The sequence below is a fragment of the Hyla sarda genome, unplaced genomic scaffold (genome assembly GCF_029499605.1).
Source record: "Hyla sarda isolate aHylSar1 unplaced genomic scaffold, aHylSar1.hap1 scaffold_1789, whole genome shotgun sequence".
Lineage (NCBI taxonomy): Eukaryota > Metazoa > Chordata > Amphibia > Anura > Hylidae > Hyla > Hyla sarda.
Window position 1 is genome coordinate 30,750 of NW_026608434.1, and position 20,078 is coordinate 50,827.

General features: G+C 44.1%; 6 non-coding genes across 6 annotated transcripts; all 6 read right to left on the bottom strand.

Annotated features, from left to right (window-relative positions):
* Positions 1-2,103: 2,103 nt before the first annotated feature.
* Positions 2,104-2,301, bottom strand: LOC130313907 (U2 spliceosomal RNA). The gene has a single exon (XR_008861747.1). It is a non-coding gene; the product is annotated as a U2 spliceosomal RNA (small nuclear RNA).
* Positions 2,302-9,533: 7,232 nt separating this feature from the next.
* LOC130313895 (U2 spliceosomal RNA) lies at positions 9,534-9,724 on the bottom strand. The gene has a single exon (XR_008861737.1). It is a non-coding gene; the product is annotated as a U2 spliceosomal RNA (small nuclear RNA).
* Positions 9,725-11,823: 2,099 nt separating this feature from the next.
* Positions 11,824-12,014, bottom strand: LOC130313896 (U2 spliceosomal RNA). The gene has a single exon (XR_008861738.1). It is a non-coding gene; the product is annotated as a U2 spliceosomal RNA (small nuclear RNA).
* A 2,095-nt stretch (positions 12,015-14,109) lies between these two features.
* Positions 14,110-14,300, bottom strand: LOC130313897 (U2 spliceosomal RNA). The gene has a single exon (XR_008861739.1). It is a non-coding gene; the product is annotated as a U2 spliceosomal RNA (small nuclear RNA).
* A 2,080-nt stretch (positions 14,301-16,380) lies between these two features.
* On the bottom strand, positions 16,381-16,571 carry LOC130313901 (U2 spliceosomal RNA). Its single transcript, XR_008861743.1, has one exon. It is a non-coding gene; the product is annotated as a U2 spliceosomal RNA (small nuclear RNA).
* A 2,097-nt stretch (positions 16,572-18,668) lies between these two features.
* Positions 18,669-18,859, bottom strand: LOC130313898 (U2 spliceosomal RNA). The gene has a single exon (XR_008861740.1). It is a non-coding gene; the product is annotated as a U2 spliceosomal RNA (small nuclear RNA).
* Between the last annotated feature and the right edge of the window lie 1,219 nt (positions 18,860-20,078).

A 20,078-nucleotide genomic window follows, 5' to 3' on the forward strand; every position in this document is an offset into this window, starting at 1 on the left:
AACCGTGAAAGGGGCGGGCCCAACAAGGTGCCCTTCATGGGCACTATCACTGCTTGCTGTCAGGGAGGCTGCCAGACAATTTTCCATGCACACTCTGGGCTGGGGGGCAGTCAACCACCAGTACACACAGCAGAACCTAAACCCATACCATTATTGCTAAGCAGCAAGACAGGGGCCCATTGCACTCCCACGGGGCCTTTTTAAATGCAATCCATAACCCGGATTTGCCAGGAACCCTTCTTACTCCTCCTACTTGCATGTGACACTGGGCTTAGGATCTGCATAGGAAACACACACACAAGCACACACCTACCTTTGTTGCCTGCAGATGCCTCCTTGGCTGTCCCCAAACGGTATCAAACCAACACCCACGGGAAGCTGTAAGCATAGAGGACATGCCTGCACCCCATTGGACTTACCTGTGTGGGTTAAATCCGGGTTATTTGACAACCTATGGCGGTGATGGTTCTGCTCAGGCAGAGCAGTGCTGATGCTCCTCATAAAGCTGTCGCTGCTGTGAAGGTTCTAGGTGACATCACAAATCCCTATGGTTACATACACAACAAAGCTGGGTTGTTGTTGTTTACACTCTGCAAGGCCTGTGGAAGTGAGTGACATCATAGCACTGTAGTTCTGAGGGTTCTAGATGGATGCAACAATCTCCTGTTGCTTCTATGAAGGCCATAATAGACGACATCACCAAACAGCTCCATAGTCACATACACAGCAAAGGAGAGATGTTGTTTACACCTAGTGATGTCAGTGGTATTGAGTGACATCACAGCACAGTGCTAAGGCTCCTGGGCCTGGACACAGCAGCGGCTGCAATATCTCAACGGAGAATACGTTTATATATATGTGTGTGTGTGCGCGTATATATATATATATATATATATATATATATATATATATATATTATATATATATATTTCTCCGCCGAAATCACTTTTAAACCCATTTCCACCTTTTTTTCCCTTCTCTTCCTCTTACTTTTTTTTCACGTTTTTTTACGTTTTTCTCCTTTTTGCCTCTTTTCTGGGCGTATTATTCTTCTTTTTCTTCTTTTTTTTCGTCTAATGCATACCCCATCAGTGCAGCAATGCTTATTCAATACCGCCAGCAGATGGAGACACTGGGGGATAATTTTCTAAGGATTTATACTGATTTTTCCTGTCTGAATTTGTCGCACAGAAAGTTGCAGGCCAAATATGTGTGACATTTCTGCGACTTTAGCTTCTAGAGCATTTTTACAACATTATACATAGGTGCTGAATACATAAAAAGCGACTGTTCAGCGACAGACAAGTCGCATCGGCTGAAAGTAGGCCAGAATGTCAGTCCATGTTGGAGCAGGTTTAGATACAGTCTAAAGTATAGATCTCAAAGTCTGTGCACAGAATTTAGCAAGGGCCTCGCACCTTCTGATGCATCAGGTAGGTGCACAATAGCATAGCCTAACCCTCTGTACTTTGGTCTATATTGATGCGGGACATAGACAGCCAGCTGATGACCAATCCATTAGTGCAATGGATGGCTGGAAGCATTTGTCTTTGCCTTTGCAATACCACAGAAGCAATGCATGGTCAATGTACAGCAATGACACACCTGTGTGAACAGCCAGGAGACCCCCCCCCCCCCCCATGTTATGTTACATAGTTACATAGTTAGTACGGTCGAAAAAAGACATATGTCCATCAAGTTCAACCAGGGAATTAAGGGGTAGGGGTGTGGCGCGATATTGGGGAAGGGATGAGATTTTATATTTCTTCATAAGCATTAATCTTATTTTGTCAATTAGGAACATTCAGCACCCACCCGCTATCAAGGCAGCTGCCTATCATGTCATGCCCTACCTGCACAGGTGTGCTGGCTACTCAAATGATCCAATTAAGGAGGCCATTTAGTCAGCAGCAGCAGAAGTCCTGTGCCTGGACGCTCCAACAGCGGCCAGACACAAGCAGAAGCAGAAGCAGCAGAAGCAGCAGCAGCACCACCTTTTGTTTTTTGGCTGCAGCAGCAGCAAGGCCCACAGGGCTGGCTAGCTGGCTAGCCAGCAAGCAGGTAGCAATGAAAGTAGGAATCTTTCTTTTTAACCCTGTAAGGGGGTGGTGCACTGTACCCGAAGATACAGCCATATCGGGTCAATGCATAGGGCGACGGAAGCAAGCTTCGAAATCGGCCCCCGTTCTCAAAAATCCATTTAATATATGGTCCCCAGATAGGGGACGTATCAGATATTAAACTGATAAGAACAGATTTTTTTTTTTTTTTTTTTGTCTTTTTTCCTCAGTTACAGACTATTGTTTGAACGATCATCAGGTCTCCTACCAGGACTCGTCACTTAAAACAATGTCTGAAAAAACATCATGCGGAAAGACAAAAAAAAGGGAACCGAGGGTCAAGAACTTAAAACCAAAAGGTAAAAGCTGAAGGAAAACAAAAACATTTAAAAAACAAAACATAAACTGGTCAGACTTACAGTTTCCACCATTGGGTATATTTCCAGATCTTTTCAGCATTGTCTTCTCCCATTCTCTTCTTATCTAATAAATATGCAATAAAAAGTCTTCCGAGCAACAACCTCCTACATTCACTTGGAGAAATGGAAACATTTTTAAAAACAAGCAAATTCCTGGAGTCCCATAAAACTTCTTTAAAAACAGAAAAAATTATCCAAGTAACACGTGCATCATTCTTCATGTTAAAGTCCTGACCGATAAAAATTTTCTCAAAAGTAAAATCATTAAAACCCATAAGTGCAATAAAAAATCTTGTTAAAAGCCTAAAAACTTCCTTGGCATAAAAACAGTCCCACCACAAATGTACAATATCTTCTTTACCTCCACAACCCTCTCTTGGACACTGTTCACTCACTCTTATTCCTCTTCCTCTTAAAAACACTCGAGTTGGGAGGCAACCATGGTAAGACATCCATACCACATCTTTTTGTCTATTTGATAAACCAAAGGAATTAAAAAGGCTCCAAATCTTAACTGACTGTGCAATATTACAGAATGGTACTTCATTAAATTTTTCACTCTTTCTCAACTCATATTCTATTTTCTTCTTTTCAGGTTTCCCCAAGGAGCTCAAATTAAACTGATCATTGAAAGACCGAAGAACCACATAAAAGGTAGGTATAATCAGCGCCATTGGTTTCCTCAGATCCCTCTCACACCAGCCCCACTTAGAAAACAACCATCCTGCTAAATATTTACACATATCAGCTGTTTTACTATTGCACTGGATCGTCTTGAAAATTAAAAGAAAATAGTGTAACTTTAAAAACAAATCAATATTTGGAAAGTCATATCCACCATTCTTTACAGTACTCATTACCTTCTCTCTTTTCATTTTTTCCATTTTGGATCCCCAAAAGAAAACAAAAAGTCTTCTTGTTGTCTTCCTCATCCAATGCTTACCAGGTGGAAAAACCATCGCAGTATATAAAAGTAAAGGTAAAATCACAGTCTTAATAACAAGTACTTTCCCTTTAAGGGATAAACTCCTCAATTTCCAAAAATTCAATTTCTTTTCAATTTTACTGTCCAGCTTGTTGTAAGTCTCTCTCCCTTTAAGATTCTTTTCAAAAATGACCCCTAAAACTTCCACATTCTCCTTTATCTCTACTCCATCCACCAACACATCTTCGCATTTCCCAAAATTCACCAAATGACATTTGCCCCAGTTTACACACATTCCGGCCACACAGCAAAAAATTTGAATATGCAAATTCACTCTATTCAAATCTGCTTTTGAAGTACATGTAAACACAACATCATCCATGTAGCTTAAAACCTTAAGATCACTCCCACCACTGCCAGGTATAAAAACTCCTTTAACACATTTGTCTTTCTGAACATTCTTTAACAAGGCCTCTATTACACAGATGAAAAGGATTGGGGAGAGTGGGCAACCCTGCCGAACCCCTGATAAAATCTTAAAAGCAGGACCAACATGGCCATTCATTAAAACTTGTCCAGTAACACCATTATATAACCCTTTAATAACATGTAATAACTTCATTGGGATCCCCATATGTTTTAGGGCCGTAAACATAAATTTGTGTGCGACTTTATCATAGGCCTTCTCGAAATCCACTGACTCGACAAAAAGAGGCACCTTATTAAAATTACAATAATAAATAATATCCCTTAAAATCAATAAATTATCAGTAATTCTTCTCCCGGGTACAGCACATACTTGGTAATTATCTACCATATGGCCAATAATATTCCTAAGCCTGTTTGCAACAATTTTAGCAATAATTTTATAGTCACTGTTTAACAATGAAATTGGTCTCCAATTTTTTATATCACGTTCGTCACCTTTCTTATGTATTAGTGTGATAATTCCCTTCTTCATTGAATCAGCTAAAATCCCAAACTTAAAAACATATTGCACAACCCGAGTAAAAACATCTTTTAAAAGAGGCCAAAATACAACATAAAACTCAGCTGGAAGGCCGTCACTACCAGGGGTTTTACCTTTTGCCATTCCATTCAGCGCCATTCTAATTTCATTTTCACTAACATCTTCCACCAAAAAAACTTTCTCCTCATCTGGAATTTGATCCTCTAAAATGTTACAGTAGTCTTCCATTTCATTAATAGCAGCTTTACTTTCATTACTAAAAAGTGTTTCATAAAATTTACAAACCTCCTCCTCCATCTCCCTACCAACCACCTCACCACTTGAGGTTAAAACTGACTTAAAGACCCCCTTTGGCTTAAAACACTTTTTAAAAAAATATCGACTACATTGTTCATTCTCCTCCAAATGTTGCACCTTAGCCCTGTAAACAATATTCCTTCCTCTTTCCTTCAACCTTGTCTTCATCTCTTCCTTAATTTCACAAATTTCAGCATCCACCTCTAGACCAGCGTTCTTAAACTTAAAGAGAGTCTCCAACTGTGAAACTAAAGTCTCATCTCTCCGCCTCTTCTCCTGTGCTCTCTTAATGCAAACAGACTTAAAATAACCAGCAAAGTTCACTTTAGCCCAATCCCACCAGTCTAAAATATTTTTAAAACAGTCTTGTTTAGCAGCACAGGATAAAAATATATTTTTAAAACCTGCCATTACCTCCTCTTCTTCAAGTAAACTCACATTCAACTTCCAGAGTCCCCTACCAAAGGCAATGGACTCTGAGATGCTTATTTCAGCAGATAAAATTTTATGATCTGAGAAAATCGACATCATCTGATTACACCGGGCCACCTTCATCCCTTCAGACACAAAAATATAATCTATTCGGGATTTACAGTGACCACTATCCGATACATATGTATATCTATCATCAGTGTCAATCATCAGTCCAGCATCTATATAGTGTAAGTCTTGTACTAATTGATTTAAAGCATTAGAGGTAATGTCAGTTCGGACTTCAGCAGCACTCTCACGGTCATTAACAGTACGGATACAGTTAAAATCACCAGCCACTATAGTACTTTCCCGACCAGGGATAAAAAACTTCAAGGACTCTAAAAAAACCAACCGCTCTTTCTTCTCTGCTGGGGCATATACGTTAAAAACTCTAATCCTCTGGTCTAAAAACTCAAAGTTTAAAACCATGCAACGGCCTGGTATTAAAATCTGGCAATTTAAAACTTTGATATTGTTATTTTTGATTAAAAAACCAACTCCTTCATTTTTGTTATCCGTACTAGTTGACCAAAAAGATTGTCCCATCCTCCACTCATCAGCATAAGGTGCAGATTTAATTGCACACTCCTGTAAACATATTATATCAGCTCTCACATTCTCCAACACCTCAAAAATAGCAGCTCTTCTTACTTCTGATCCAATACTCCTGACATTAAGGGTTGTTAAGATAAGAGTCATAATAACCAAAATGAATAAAATCAAAACTTTAATATCCATCATAGTTAAAAATTACTGCTCTGACTCTCAACTTTCCTTAAAACATTTTCATAACAATCAGGCGACCCTGGATCAGAGTCCCTGTCCATTTCAACTCCTCTTCCAACCACTGGGTCCTCTTGATCCCCAGTCCAACTTCCTTTTTTACTTCTTTTACTTTCCACCCCCACCTCATCCTCCTCATCACTGCTGACAAATCTCTGAGCAGGTGTAAGGGACTTCTCAGATGACTGCACATTTTCTTGGAATTCCATTCCCTCCTCCTCCCCCACAACAGGGTCTGGACATTCCACATCACCACTCATGCTTCCACAAGGAAACACATCTCCATACACAGTTTCAATCTTCTTGACCTCCACCCCCTTTGCACATGTTACTTCACTTGTGGAGACCACTTTCTTATACTCCTGTTCAACCACCACACTTGTCTCCACAAAAGCCTCTTTAATCACATCCACCTGAGCAACAACATTTTTAACAATCGTACCACCTGCGCTCCTCCCGACTTCACATTCCCCCTCCACATTAGATTTTTCACCTCCATCCACACCTCCATCCACACCTCCATCCACACCTCCATCCACACCTCCATCCACACCTGTGGCTTCTGAAAAAGACCTCCTTCCCATTCCCTGTTCATTGCTCTGTCCACCTTTACTTCCAGCCGCATCAGCATAACTCCTTCTCTTGTACCATAAGTGACATCCTCTTGCCAAATGGGAATTACTCCCACAAATATCACAAGTCTTTTCCTCAACGCAAAAACTTGTTTCATGCCCAGTCTTGCCACAGTTCCTACAAACAACACCCTTCACAGGACATGCGTCCTGCACGTGGCCATATGCTTGACATTTGCGGCAAAACTGAAGCTGCCCCTCATAAAAACAAAAACCACGCTCTCCTCCAATGGAAAAAACTTGAGGAATACTCTTAATTCCCTCCTCCATAGACTCATCCTTCTTGAACTTCACAACATATTTCCTTTTACAGTTAAAAAAACCATGTCTGTTCTTTAGTTTTCCAAAAAACTTCACTTCTTCACAATAACGATAAAGAAAATTTGTTACCATTGAGTCTGTAACTTTGGGATTGTACATATGTACGATGACCACTTTCTCTGTACTCAGAAACAAAGGCTCTACTTTAACTTTCCTCATAATATCCGGCTCATTCTTTCTCTTCATTCCTTCCAGGTCCTTGTAGACCCTCTGACAAATCTCGGAATTAACAAATGTAACATCATAAATACCCTGTCTAGGGAAATCTTGCATTGCAAATACATCTGTTACCTTTAGGTACTGGAGCCTGCGTAGAATCTCCAGCACAATCTGGTCCAGGCCAACCGTTCCCCGATGTTCCGTTGGGACGAAAATCCTGACCGTGTCTTCCATTCCGCGAATCCTCTCTCCTCCACTCATTTTTGCAGGCGATGAAACCCACTATCGCAACTCCGAAATAACCCAGGGCCCCCCGCAAAGAGGGCCCCGATCACCACCCCCTTCAACTCCTAACCCGCCCGGTAAACCGCACGGGATCGAAGCCAAAAGGCCGAGAAGCGATAACCGTGAAAGGGGCGGGCCCAACAAGGTCCCCTTCATGGGCACTATCACTGCTTGCTGTCAGGGAGGCTGCCAGACAATTTTCCATGCACACTCTGGGCTGGGGGGCAGTCAACCACCAGTACACACAGCAGAACCTAAACCCATACCATTATTGCTAAGCAGCAAGACAGGGGCCCATTGCACTCCCACGGGGCCTTTTTAAATGCAATCCATAACCCGGATTTGCCAGGAACCCTTCTTACTCCTCCTACTTGCATGTGACACTGGGCTTAGGATCTGCATAGGAAACACACACACAAGCACACACCTACCTTTGTTGCCTGCAGATGCCTCCTTGGCTGTCCCCAAACGGTATCAAACCAACACCCACGGGAAGCTGTAAGCATAGAGGACATGCCTGCACCCCATTGGACTTACCTGTGTGGGTTAAATCCGGGTTATTTGACAACCTATGGCGGTGATGGTTCTGCTCAGGCAGAGCAGTGCTGATGCTCCTCATAAAGCTGTCGCTGCTGTGAAGGTTCTAGGTGACATCACAAATCCCTATGGTTACATACACAACAAAGCTGGGTTGTTGTTGTTTACACTCTGCAAGGCCTGTGGAAGTGAGTGACATCATAGCACTGTAGTTCTGAGGGTTCAAGATGGATGCAACAATCTCCTGTTGCTTCTATGAAGGCCGTAATAGACGACATCACCAAACAGCTCCATAGTCACATACACAGCAAAGGAGAGATGTTGTTTACACCTAGTGATGTCAGTGGTATTGAGTGACATCACAGCACAGTGCTAAGGCTCCTGGGCCTGGACACAGCAGCGGCTGCAATATCTCAACGGAGAATACGTTTATATCTATGTGTGTGTGTGCGCATATATATATATATATATATATATATATATATATATATATATTTCTCCGCCGAAATCACTTTTAAACCCATTTCCACCTTTTTTTCCCTTCTCTTCCTCTTACTTTTTTTTCACGTTTTTTTACGTTTTTCTCCTTTTCGCCTCTTTTCTGGGCGTATTATTCTTCTTTTTCTTCTTTTTTTTCGTCTAATGCATACCCCATCAGTGCAGCAATGCTTATTCAATACCGCCAGCAGATGGAGACACTGGGGGATAATTTTCTAAGGATTTATACTGATTTTTCCTGTCTGAATTTGTCGCACAGAAAGTTGCAGGCCAAATATGTGTGACATTTCTGCGACTTTAGCTTCTAGAGCATTTTTACAACATTATACATAGGTGCTGAATACATAAAAAGCGACTGTTCAGCGACAGACAAGTCGCATCGGCTGAAAGTAGGCCAGAATGTCAGTCCATGTTGGAGCAGGTTTAGATACAGTCTAAAGCATAGATCTCAAAGTCTGTGCACAGAATTTAGCAAGGGCCTCGCACCTTCTGATGCATCAGGTAGGTGCACAATAGCATAGCCTAACCCTCTGTACTTTGGTCTATATTGATGCGGGACATAGACAGCCAGCTGATGACCAATCCATTAGTGCAATGGATGGCTGGAAGCATTTGTCTTTGCCTTTGCAATACCACAGAAGCAATGCATGGTCAATGTACAGCAATGACACACCTGTGTGAACAGCCAGGAGACCCCCCCCCCCCCCCCCATGTTATGTTACATAGTTACATAGTTAGTACGGTCGAAAAAAGACATATGTCCATCAAGTTCAACCAGGGAATTAAGGGGTAGGGGTGTGGCGCGATATTGGGGAAGGGATGAGATTTTATATTTCTTCATAAGCATTAATCTTATTTTGTCAATTAGGAACATTCAGCACCCACCCGCTATCAAGGCAGCTGCCTATCATGTCATGCCCTACCTGCACAGGTGTGCTGGCTACTCAAATGATCCAATTAAGGAGGCCATTTAGTCAGCAGCAGCAGAAGTCCTGTGCCTGGACGCTCCAACAGGGGCCAGACACAAGCAGAAGCAGAAGCAGCAGAAGCAGCAGCAGCACCACCTTTTGTTTTTTGGCTGCAGCAGCAGCAAGGCCCACAGGGCTGGCTAGCTGGCTAGCCAGCAAGCAGGTAGCAATGAAAGTAGGAATCTTTCTTTTTAACCCTGTAAGGGGGTGGTGCACTGTACCCGAAGATACTGCCATATCGGGTCAATGCATAGGGCGACGGAAGCAAGCTTCGAAATCGGCCCCCGTTCTCAAAAATCCATTTAATATATGGTCCCCAGATAGGGGACGTATCAGATATTAAACTGATAAGAACAGATACTACACTTGATCTTAGCCAAAAGGCCGAGAAGCGATAACCGTGAAAGGGGCGGGCCCAACAAGGTCCCCTTCATGGGCACTATCACTGCTTGCTGTCAGGGAGGCTGCCAGACAATTTTCCATGCACACTCTGGGCTGGGGGGCAGTCAACCACCAGTACACACAGCAGAACCTAAACCCATACCATTATTGCTAAGCAGCAAGACAGGGGCCCATTGCACTCCCACGGGGCCTTTTTAAATGCAATCCATAACCCGGATTTGCCAGGAACCCTTCTTACTCCTCCTACTTGCATGTGACACTGGGCTTAGGATCTGCATAGGAAACACACACACAAGCACACACCTACCTTTGTTGCCTGCAGATGCCTCCTTGGCTGTCCCCAAACGGTATCAAACCAACACCCACGGGAAGCTGTAAGCATAGAGGACATGCCTGCACCCCATTGGACTTACCTGTGTGGGTTAAATCCGGGTTATTTGACAACCTATGGCGGTGATGGTTCTGCTCAGGCAGAGCAGTGCTGATGCTCCTCATAAAGCTGTCGCTGCTGTGAAGGTTCTAGGTGACATCACAAATCCCTATGGTTACATACACAACAAAGCTGGGTTGTTGTTGTTTACACTCTGCAAGGCCTGTGGAAGTGAGTGACATCATAGCACTGTAGTTCTGAGGGTTCAAGATGGATGCAACAATCTCCTGTTGCTTCTATGAAGGCCGTAATAGACGACATCACCAAACAGCTCCATAGTCACATACACAGCAAAGGAGAGATGTTGTTTACACCTAGTGATGTCAGTGGTATTGAGTGACATCACAGCACAGTGCTAAGGCTCCTGGGCCTGGACACAGCAGCGGCTGCAATATCTCAACGGAGAATACGTTTATATCTATGTGTGTGTGTGCGCATATATATATATATATATATATATATATATATATATATATATATATATTTCTCCGCCGAAATCACTTTTAAACCCATTTCCACCTTTTTTTCCCTTCTCTTCCTCTTACTTTTTTTTCACGTTTTTTTACGTTTTTCTCCTTTTCGCCTCTTTTCTGGGCGTATTATTCTTCTTTTTCTTCTTTTTTTTCGTCTAATGCATACCCCATCAGTGCAGCAATGCTTATTCAATACCGCCAGCAGATGGAGACACTGGGGGATAATTTTCTAAGGATTTATACTGATTTTTCCTGTCTGAATTTGTCGCACAGAAAGTTGCAGGCCAAATATGTGTGACATTTCTGCGACTTTAGCTTCTAGAGCATTTTTACAACATTATACATAGGTGCTGAATACATAAAAAGCGACTGTTCAGCGACAGACAAGTCGCATCGGCTGAAAGTAGGCCAGAATGTCAGTCCATGTTGGAGCAGGTTTAGATACAGTCTAAAGCATAGATCTCAAAGTCTGTGCACAGAATTTAGCAAGGGCCTCGCACCTTCTGATGCATCAGGTAGGTGCACAATAGCATAGCCTAACCCTCTGTACTTTGGTCTATATTGATGCGGGACATAGACAGCCAGCTGATGACCAATCCATTAGTGCAATGGATGGCTGGAAGCATTTGTCTTTGCCTTTGCAATACCACAGAAGCAATGCATGGTCAATGTACAGCAATGACACACCTGTGTGAACAGCCAGGAGACCCCCCCCCCCCCCCCCCCCATGTTATGTTACATAGTTACATAGTTAGTACGGTCGAAAAAAGACATATGTCCATCAAGTTCAACCAGGGAATTAAGGGGTAGGGGTGTGGCGCGATATTGGGGAAGGGATGAGATTTTATATTTCTTCATAAGCATTAATCTTATTTTGTCAATTAGGAACATTCAGCACCCACCCGCTATCAAGGCAGCTGCCTATCATGTCATGCCCTACCTGCACAGGTGTGCTGGCTACTCAAATGATCCAATTAAGGAGGCCATTTAGTCAGCAGCAGCAGAAGTCCTGTGCCTGGACGCTCCAACAGGGGCCAGACACAAGCAGAAGCAGAAGCAGCAGAAGCAGCAGCAGCACCACCTTTTGTTTTTTGGCTGCAGCAGCAGCAAGGCCCACAGGGCTGGCTAGCTGGCTAGCCAGCAAGCAGGTAGCAATGAAAGTAGGAATCTTTCTTTTTAACCCTGTAAGGGGGTGGTGCACTGTACCCGAAGATACTGCCATATCGGGTCAATGCATAGGGCGACGGAAGCAAGCTTCGAAATCGGCCCCCGTTCTCAAAAATCCATTTAATATATGGTCCCCAGATAGGGGACGTATCAGATATTAAACTGATAAGAACAGATACTACACTTGATCTTAGCCAAAAGGCCGAGAAGCGATAACCGTGAAAGGGGCGGGCCCAACAAGGTCCCCTTCATGGGCACTATCACTGCTTGCTGTCAGGGAGGCTGCCAGACAATTTTCCATGCACACTCTGGGCTGGGGGGCAGTCAACCACCAGTACACACAGCAGAACCTAAACCCATACCATTATTGCTAAGCAGCAAGACAGGGGCCCATTGCACTCCCACGGGGCCTTTTTAAATGCAATCCATAACCCGGATTTGCCAGGAACCCTTCTTACTCCTCCTACTTGCATGTGACACTGGGCTTAGGATCTGCATAGGAAACACACACACAAGCACACACCTACCTTTGTTGCCTGCAGATGCCTCCTTGGCTGTCCCCAAACGGTATCAAACCAACACCCACGGGAAGCTGTAAGCATAGAGGACATGCCTGCACCCCATTGGACTTACCTGTGTGGGTTAAATCCGGGTTATTTGACAACCTATGGCGGTGATGGTTCTGCTCAGGCAGAGCAGTGCTGATGCTCCTCATAAAGCTGTCGCTGCTGTGAAGGTTCTAGGTGACATCACAAATCCCTATGGTTACATACACAACAAAGCTGGGTTGTTGTTGTTTACACTCTGCAAGGCCTGTGGAAGTGAGTGACATCATAGCACTGTAGTTCTGAGGGTTCAAGATGGATGCAACAATCTCCTGTTGCTTCTATGAAGGCCGTAATAGACGACATCACCAAACAGCTCCATAGTCACATACACAGCAAAGGAGAGATGTTGTTTACACCTAGTGATGTCAGTGGTATTGAGTGACATCACAGCACAGTGCTAAGGCTCCTGGGCCTGGACACAGCAGCGGCTGCAATATCTCAACGGAGAATACGTTTATATCTATGTGTGTGTGTGCGCATATATATATATATATATATATATATATATATATATATATATATATATTTCTCCGCCGAAATCACTTTTAAACCCATTTCCACCTTTTTTTCCCTTCTCTTCCTCTTACTTTTTTTTCACGTTTTTTTACGTTTTTCTCCTTTTCGCCTCTTTTCTGGGCGTATTATTCTTCTTTTTCTTCTTTTTTTTCGTCTAATGCATACCCCATCAGTGCAGCAATGCTTATTCAATACCGCCAGCAGATGGAGACACTGGGGGATAATTTTCTAAGGATTTATACTGATTTTTCCTGTCTGAATTTGTCGCACAGAAAGTTGCAGGCCAAATATGTGTGACATTTCTGCGACTTTAGCTTCTAGAGCATTTTTACAACATTATACATAGGTGCTGAATACATAAAAAGCGACTGTTCAGCGACAGACAAGTCGCATCGGCTGAAAGTAGGCCAGAATGTCAGTCCATGTTGGAGCAGGTTTAGATACAGTCTAAAGCATAGATCTCAAAGTCTGTGCACAGAATTTAGCAAGGGCCTCGCACCTTCTGATGCATCAGGTAGGTGCACAATAGCATAGCCTAACCCTCTGTACTTTGGTCTATATTGATGCGGGACATAGACAGCCAGCTGATGACCAATCCATTAGTGCAATGGATGGCTGGAAGCATTTGTCTTTGCCTTTGCAATACCACAGAAGCAATGCATGGTCAATGTACAGCAATGACACACCTGTGTGAACAGCCAGGAGACCCCCCCCCCCCCATGTTATGTTACATAGTTACATAGTTAGTACGGTCGAAAAAAGACATATGTCCATCAAGTTCAACCAGGGAATTAAGGGGTAGGGGTGTGGCGCGATATTGGGGAAGGGATGAGATTTTATATTTCTTCATAAGCATTAATCTTATTTTGTCAATTAGGAACATTCAGCACCCACCCGCTATCAAGGCAGCTGCCTATCATGTCATGCCCTACCTGCACAGGTGTGCTGGCTACTCAAATGATCCAATTAAGGAGGCCATTTAGTCAGCAGCAGCAGAAGTCCTGTGCCTGGACGCTCCAACAGGGGCCAGACACAAGCAGAAGCAGAAGCAGCAGAAGCAGCAGCAGCAGCAGCACCTTTTGTTTTTTGGCTGCAGCAGCAGCAAGGCCCACAGGGCTGGCTAGCTGGCTAGCCAGCAAGCAGGTAGCAATGAAAGTAGGAATCTTTCTTTTTAACCCTGTAAGGGGGTGGTGCACTGTACCCGAAGATACTGCCATATCGGGTCAATGCATAGGGCGACGGAAGCAAGCTTCGAAATCGGCCCCCGTTCTCAAAAATCCATTTAATATATGGTCCCCAGATAGGGGACGTATCAGATATTAAACTGATAAGAACAGATACTACACTTGATCTTAGCCAAAAGGCCGAGAAGCGATAACCGTGAAAGGGGCGGGCCCAACAAGGTCCCCTTCATGGGCACTATCACTGCTTGCTGTCAGGGAGGCTGCCAGACAATTTTCCATGCACACTCTGGGCTGGGGGGCAGTCAACCACCAGTACACACAGCAGAACCTAAACCCATACCATTATTGCTAAGCAGCAAGACAGGGGCCCATTGCACTCCCACGGGGCCTTTTTAAATGCAATCCATAACCCGGATTTGCCAGGAACCCTTCTTACTCCTCCTACTTGCATGTGACACTGGGCTTAGGATCTGCATAGGAAACACACACACAAGCACACACCTACCTTTGTTGCCTGCAGATGCCTCCTTGGCTGTCCCCAAACGGTATCAAACCAACACCCACGGGAAGCTGTAAGCATAGAGGACATGCCTGCACCCCATTGGACTTACCTGTGTGGGTTAAATCCGGGTTATTTGACAACCTATGGCGGTGATGGTTCTGCTCAGGCAGAGCAGTGCTGATGCTCCTCATAAAGCTGTCGCTGCTGTGAAGGTTCTAGGTGACATCACAAATCCCTATGGTTACATACACAACAAAGCTGGGTTGTTGTTGTTTACACTCTGCAAGGCCTGTGGAAGTGAGTGACATCATAGCACTGTAGTTCTGAGGGTTCAAGATGGATGCAACAATCTCCTGTTGCTTCTATGAAGGCCGTAATAGACGACATCACCAAACAGCTCCATAGTCACATACACAGCAAAGGAGAGATGTTGTTTACACCTAGTGATGTCAGTGGTATTGAGTGACATCACAGCACAGTGCTAAGGCTCCTGGGCCTGGACACAGCAGCGGCTGCAACATCTCAACGGAGAATACGTTTATATCTATGTGTGTGTGTGCGCATATATATATATATATATATATATATATATATTTCTCCGCCGAAATCACTTTTAAACCCATTTCCACCTTTTTTTCCCTTCTCTTCCTCTTACTTTTTTTTCACGTTTTTTTACGTTTTTCTCCTTTTCGCCTCTTTTCTGGGCGTATTATTCTTCTTTTTCTTCTTTTTTTTCGTCTAATGCATACCCCATCAGTGCAGCAATGCTTATTCAATACCGCCAGCAGATGGAGACACTGGGGGATAATTTTCTAAGGATTTATACTGATTTTTCCTGTCTGAATTTGTCGCACAGAAAGTTGCAGGCCAAATATGTGTGACATTTCTGCGACTTTAGCTTCTAGAGCATTTTTACAACATTATACATAGGTGCTGAATACATAAAAAGCGACTGTTCAGCGACAGACAAGTCGCATCGGCTGAAAGTAGGCCAGAATGTCAGTCCATGTTGGAGCAGGTTTAGATACAGTCTAAAGCATAGATCTCAAAGTCTGTGCACAGAATTTAGCAAGGGCCTCGCACCTTCTGATGCATCAGGTAGGTGCACAATAGCATAGCCTAACCCTCTGTACTTTGGTCTATATTGATGCGGGACATAGACAGCCAGCTGATGACCAATCCATTAGTGCAATGGATGGCTGGAAGCATTTGTCTTTGCCTTTGCAATACCACAGAAGCAATGCATGGTCAATGTACAGCAATGACACACCTGTGTGAACAGCCAGGAGACCCCCCCCCCCCCCCCCATGTTATGTTACATAGTTACATAGTTAGTACGGTCGAAAAAAGACATATGTCCATCAAGTTCAACCAGGGAATTAAGGGGTAGGGGTGTGGCGCGATATTGGGGAAGGGATGAGATTTTATATTTCTTCATAAGCATTAATCTTATTTTGTCAATTAGGAACATTCAGCACCCACCCGCTATCAAGGCAGCTGCCTATCATGTCATGCCCTACCTGCACAGGTGTGCTGGCTACTCAAATGATCCAATTAAGGAGGCCATTTAGTCAGCAGCAGCAGAAGTCCTGTGCCTGGACGCTCCAACAGGGGCCAGACACAAGCAGAAGCAGAAGCAGCAGAAGCAGCAGCAGCACCACCTTTTGTTTTTTGGCTGCAGCAGCAGCAAGGCCCACAGGGCTGGCTAGCTGGCTAGCCAGCAAGCAGGTAGCAATGAAAGTAGGAATCTTTCTTTTTAACCCTGTAAGGGGGTGGTGCACTGTACCCGAAGATACTGCCATATCGGGTCAATGCATAGGGCGACGGAAGCAAGCTTCGAAATCGGCCCCCGTTCTCAAAAATCCATTTAATATATGGTCCCCAGATAGGGGACGTATCAGATATTAAACTGATAAGAACAGATACTACACTTGATCTTAGCCAAAAGGCCGAAAAGCGATAACCGTGAAAGGGGCGGGCCCAACAAGGTCCCCTTCATGGGCACTATCACTGCTTGCTGTCAGGGAGGCTGCCAGACAATTTTCCATGCACACTCTGGGCTGGGGGGCAGTCAACCACCAGTACACACAGCAGAACCTAAACCCATACCATTATTGCTAAGCAGCAAGACAGGGGCCCATTGCACTCCCACGGGGCCTTTTTAAATGCAATCCATAACCCGGATTTGCCAGGAACCCTTCTTACTCCTCCTACTTGCATGTGACACTGGGCTTAGGATCTGCATAGGAAACACACACACAAGCACACACCTACCTTTGTTGCCTGCAGATGCCTCCTTGGCTGTCCCCAAACGGTATCAAACCAACACCCACGGGAAGCTGTAAGCATAGAGGACATGCCTGCACCCCATTGGACTTACCTGTGTGGGTTAAATCCGGGTTATTTGACAACCTATGGCGGTGATGGTTCTGCTCAGGCAGAGCAGTGCTGATGCTCCTCATAAAGCTGTCGCTGCTGTGAAGGTTCTAGGTGACATCACAAATCCCTATGGTTACATACACAACAAAGCTGGGTTGTTGTTGTTTACACTCTGCAAGGCCTGTGGAAGTGAGTGACATCATAGCACTGTAGTTCTGAGGGTTCAAGATGGATGCAACAATCTCCTGTTGCTTCTATGAAGGCCGTAATAGACGACATCACCAAACAGCTCCATAGTCACATACACAGCAAAGGAGAGATGTTGTTTACACCTAGTGATGTCAGTGGTATTGAGTGACATCACAGCACAGTGCTAAGGCTCCTGGGCCTGGACACAGCAGCGGCTGCAATATCTCAACGGAGAATACGTTTATATCTATGTGTGTGTGTGCGCATATATATATATATATATATATATATATATATATATATATATATATATATATATATATTTCTCCGCCGAAATCACTTTTAAACCCATTTCCACCTTTTTTTCCCTTCTCTTCCTCTTACTTTTTTTTCACGTTTTTTTACGTTTTTCTCCTTTTCGCCTCTTTTCTGGGCGTATTATTCTTCTTTTTCTTCTTTTTTTTCGTCTAATGCATACCCCATCAGTGCAGCAATGCTTATTCAATACCGCCAGCAGATGGAGACACTGGGGGATAATTTTCTAAGGATTTATACTGATTTTTCCTGTCTGAATTTGTCGCACAGAAAGTTGCAGGCCAAATATGTGTGACATTTCTGCGACTTTAGCTTCTAGAGCATTTTTACAACATTATACATAGGTGCTGAATACATAAAAAGCGACTGTTCAGCGACAGACAAGTCGCATCGGCTGAAAGTAGGCCAGAATGTCAGTCCATGTTGGAGCAGGTTTAGATACAGTCTAAAGCATAGATCTCAAAGTCTGTGCACAGAATTTAGCAAGGGCCTCGCACCTTCTGATGCATCAGGTAGGTGCACAATAGCATAGCCTAACCCTCTGTACTTTGGTCTATATTGATGCGGGACATAGACAGCCAGCTGATGACCAATCCATTAGTGTAATGGATGGCTGGAAGCATTTGTCTTTGCCTTTGCAATACCACAGAAGCAATGCATGGTCAATGTACAGCAATGACACACCTGTGTGAACAGCCAGGAGACCCCCCCCATGTTATGTTACATAGTTACATAGTTAGTACGGTCGAAAAAAGACATATGTCCATCAAGTTCAACCAGGGAATTAAGGGGTAGGGGTGTGGCGCGATATTGGGGAAGGGATGAGATTTTATATTTCTTCATAAGCATTAATCTTATTTTGTCAATTAGGAACATTCAGCACCCACCCGCTATCAAGGCAGCTGCCTATCATGTCATGCCCTACCTGCACAGGTGTGCTGGCTACTCAAATGATCCAATTAAGGAGGCCATTTAGTCAGCAGCAGCAGAAGTCCTGTGCCTGGACGCTCCAACAGGGGCCAGACACAAGCAGAAGCAGAAGCAGCAGAAGCAGCAGCAGCACCACCTTTTGTTTTTTGGCTGCAGCAGCAGCAAGGCCCACAGGGCTGGCTAGCTGGCTAGCCAGCAAGCAGGTAGCAATGAAAGTAGGAATCTTTCTTTTTAAACCTGTAAGGGGGTGGTGCACTGTACCCGAAGATACTGCCATATCGGGTCAATGCATAGGGCGACGGAAGCAAGCTTCGAAATCGGCCCCCGTTCTCAAAAATCCATTTAATATATGGTCCCCAGATAGGGGACGTATCAGATATTAAACTGATAAGAACAGATACTACACTTGATCTTAGCCAAAAGGCCGAGAAGCGATAACCGTGAAAGGGGCGGGCCCAACAAGGTCCCCTTCATGGGCACTATCACTGCTTGCTGTCAGGGAGGCTGCCAGACAATTTTCCATGCACACTCTGGGCTGGGGGGCAGTCAACCACCAGTACACACAGCAGAACCTAAACCCATACCATTATTGCTAAGCAGCAAGACAGGGGCCCATTGCACTCCCACGGGGCCTTTTTAAATGCAATCCATAACCCGGATTTGCCAGGAACCCTTCTTACTCCTCCTACTTGCATGTGACACTGGGCTTAGGATCTGCATAGGAAACACACACACAAGCACACACCTACCTTTGTTGCCTGCAGATGCCTCCTTGGCTGTCCCCAAACGGTATCAAACCAACACCCACGGGAAGCTGTAAGCATAGAGGACATGCCTGCACCCCATTGGACTTACCTGTGTGGGTTAAATCCGGGTTATTTGACAACCTATGGCGGTGATGGTTCTGCTCAGGCAGAGCAGTGCTGATGCTCCTCATAAAGCTGTCGCTGCTGTGAAGGTTCTAGGTGACATCACAAATCCCTATGGTTACATACACAACAAAGCTGGGTTGTTGTTGTTTACACTCTGCAAGGCCTGTGGAAGTGAGTGACATCATAGCACTGTAGTTCTGAGGGTTCAAGATGGATGCAACAATCTCCTGTTGCTTCTATGAAGGCCGTAATAGACGACATCACCAAACAGCTCCATAGTCACATACACAGCAAAGGAGAGATGTTGTTTACACCTAGTGATGTCAGTGGTATTGAGTGACATCACAGCACAGTGCTAAGGCTCCTGGGCCTGGACACAGCAGCGGCTGCAATATCTCAACGGAGAATACGTTTATATCTATGTGTGTGTGTGCGCATATATATATATATATATATATATATATATATATATATATATATATATTTCTCCGCCGAAATCACTTTTAAACCCATTTCCACCTTTTTTTCCCTTCTCTTCCTCTTACTTTTTTTTCACGTTTTTTTACGTTTTTCTCCTTTTCGCCTCTTTTCTGGGCGTATTATTCTTCTTTTTCTTCTTTTTTTTCGTCTAATGCATACCCCATCAGTGCAGCAATGCTTATTCAATACCGCCAGCAGATGGAGACACTGGGGGATAATTTTCTAAGGATTTATACTGATTTTTCCTGTCTGAATTTGTCGCACAGAAAGTTGCAGGCCAAATATGTGTGACATTTCTGCGAC